Source organism: Kryptolebias marmoratus, linkage group LG6, assembly GCF_001649575.2.
Source record: "Kryptolebias marmoratus isolate JLee-2015 linkage group LG6, ASM164957v2, whole genome shotgun sequence".
NCBI lineage: Eukaryota > Metazoa > Chordata > Actinopteri > Cyprinodontiformes > Rivulidae > Kryptolebias > Kryptolebias marmoratus.
This window is the reverse complement of record NC_051435.1, coordinates 27,909,275-27,912,608: the sequence shown is the minus strand read 5'-3', so window position 1 is coordinate 27,912,608 and position 3,334 is coordinate 27,909,275.

Here is a 3,334-nt window from a genome sequence, read left to right as displayed (position 1 = left end):
ATACTTTTAAAGCGAGGATTGGCTCAGAGACTTTACCACTTACAATGCTCCGGCGCTGGTCTGATCTCCACCACAGCCTTAAGTACACTGCCCGTCTGATGAACCTCATTGCCTGCAGGTGTGGAAGATGAAAAACCTCGCCAGCAGGAGAAGCCAGACACGCCCACCAGGAAACAAAACTCACAGATCACCACAGATTGCTCAACATTACTTGCACAACTGTGGCAATTTTAGAGCTAATACATGCAAACGAGCGCTGACCTCCAAGGAAGCATGGATTTATCAGATCCAAAACCCATGCAGGGTACCCTGGCTGCTCTGGTGACTCTAGATAACCTTGAGATGATCGCTGGCCCTCTGTAGTGGCGGCGTCTCATTGAAGTGTCTGCCCTATCAACATTCAATGGCGCGCTATGTGCCTGCCATGGTGACCACGGGTAACGGGGAATCAGGGTTCGATTCTAGAGAGAGAGCCTGAGAAACAGCTACCACATCTAAGGAAAGCAGCAGGCGTGCAAATTAAGCACTCCTGACTCGGGAAGTGGTGATGAAAAATAACAATACAGGACTCTTTCGAGGCCCTGTAATTGAAATGAGTACAATTTAAATCCTTTAACGAGAATCCATTGGAGGGCAAGTCTGGTGCCAGCAGCCGCGGTAATTCCAGTTCCAATAGCGTATCTTAAAGTTGCTGCAGTTAAAAAGCTCATAGTAGGATCTAGGGATCGAGCTGACGTTCAGCTGTGAGGCGAGCTACCGCCTGTCCCAGCCCCTGCCTCTCGGCGCCCCCTCGATGCTCTTAGCTGAGTGTCCCGCGGGGACCGAAGTGTTTGCTTTGAAAAAATTAGAGTGTTCAAGCAGGCCCAGTTGCCTGTATACCACAGCTAGGAATTACAGAATATGACTTTAGTTCTATTTTGTGGGTTTTCCCTGAACTGGGGCCATGATTAAGAGGGACGACCGGGGGCATTCGTATTGTGGATGAGCTGTTAAATAGGTAAAACATGAAAGGTCTTTAAAAAACAAGAAAGGAAGTTCACATGCATCTTAGAATTACCTACAAGATGTAGTTTTGAATCCCACAACAGACTGCTAATGAGCTTGTCCCACAAGTCTGAACACCAAACCTTTCCCTTAAGACTGGAGGCCCATCTTGTGAGGTATACCACACCATGATTACCCTATACCACGATTATCTGAAGAAAGATCAGTGTTTTTTCAGCAGGCAATTCAGATGGAAAATGAAAAAGATAGAGAGGCAGAAAAGGAAAAAAAAATGTGCCTCAATGCTAATGAATATGGAACAATAAAGGAACATAAACAACATAGACCAAAGCTCGGTGCATGTGCCCTAAAACCGTGCCTTAATATTATCTCACATAATTATATACAAGCTAGCTGTATGGGGCAGATAGGCACATACACAACCCTCCACACACAAAATCACAGTTTTGCCTGTGGGAGTGTGCTTGTAGGTGTGAGAGATTAAAGTCTAGTAAAGAGGGTTTTTTTTCTTTTGTTTTGTGATTATGTATCCTCTTCTTAAAGCACGTGCCAGTCTGTCTTCCTCCTACACATCCTTCTCCTTATTTTTTTCTCCAAGAATAATAAAAGTTGTGCTATGTGAAGAGGAGGTTCTCTTTGAGGAAACAGCTTAAAACAAACAAAATAATGTTCGATATAAAATTCAATAATCAACTATTATCAAGAATCAGTTTCATATCCGTCCATGCATATTCAACCTCTTATTTGAGGTTGGGTTGCTGAGGCAGCAGGTCAAAGAGACAAGCCCAGGCATTCCTCTCACCAACATCACTTTCCAGCTCATTCTGAGGGACCTGAGCTAGTCCCACAGAGGATATAAAATCCTTCCAACTAGTTCTGGGTCTTCAGGTATGTCAGCCCTATGTTTACTGGTTCTTATTATTTATGTTACATGCACTGCTGCATACCCTTTTGTGTTAACCTCCTGTTGGAGAGGTACTGGAGCAGATAACAATTGATGTTGTGGTTTTACTTTTTTCTGTCAGTGACAGAATATCTTAAAAAAATCCAAACTGCAATTTCTCCACAACACAACACCGAGTACCCATGGTTACACACAAAAACAAAATTCACTGACATTTTCCTTGTTTCCATGATGATGACTTGTTTCTTGACGGTTGAGTTTCCATCTTGGAAAACACTGCAAGCATGCTGATTTGGGGGTGCCCTTTAATGCAGTGAGGTCCTGACCCAATGTATGGGACTATTTGAGAGTGAGAACACTTTGATGGCCTTGACAACAAAATGGAATTAGCATCTTTCCATGGAAAAATGAAGGGGTCAACAATTACCAAAAAATATTTTTGAGCATGTTCCGTCAAGAAAATATGCAGTACAAAATACTTTTACCTTCTTTTGGTTTAAAGTTTTTATTTCAGCCAAAATTCACCCAACATGTTCAGAGTTTTAAAAGTGCAGTGTTTTTCCATTCATTTATCCATCTTCCTGGAGATATACACCAGCCCCTCATAACCGTAGTAATTGAATGGATGTTAGCTGCAGAATATAGAACATAATGTGTCATGTAAGAAATGTGAAAAGGCCCCAAATTGAAGGTACGTTGGAGACAGGTTCAGTATCCAACAAAGAACTTTAATAATAAACAAAAACAGAAAATCCAGAAGACAAAAGCAAAGCATGACTCTCCAACATGATACAAGGCAAACAGAGGATCTGATAAATGTCAATGGAAACAAAGGAGTATATTTACTAGGGGTGGGTTTTGGGATGTGGAAGTTACCACAAAAAGAACTAGAAATGCTGTTTATTAATGAAATGTGGCTATATTTAATCATCCACAGGGAGTTAAAAATTACTGTGATTTCAAAACATTTCCTGAACAAAATGTATATTACACTTTATTATAAGACATTCTCAATAAAAAGTAAGTAAAATATTCTGATTGTTTAATTATTGCAGGCTTTCTTACATTGTCTTTAAGTTTCTAAAAAAAAGTTAAGCTTAATTGTTTATTGAACATCTGACATTTGAAGATAATCTGCCTTCTGCTGTGTGAAGTAAAGGAACTCTGATCAATATTTTGGTGTCACAATGATGGACAATTTTGCAGTAAAAAGTTTGAATCATATGAGAGCATTATTAGCTGTTTTTTGTTTTGTTTTGTTTGTTTTGTGAAGTGAAAACTATAATATAGACACTCCTTACCAGTTAGAATAATGTATTAATGTACTGTAATTGTATTGTATTAACCTAAGGATGAGTGTTATTCTGCACTAGCTGGCGAGGTCATGGGAGTTTATGGGACTGCAGGTACCAAGCACGGAAGATA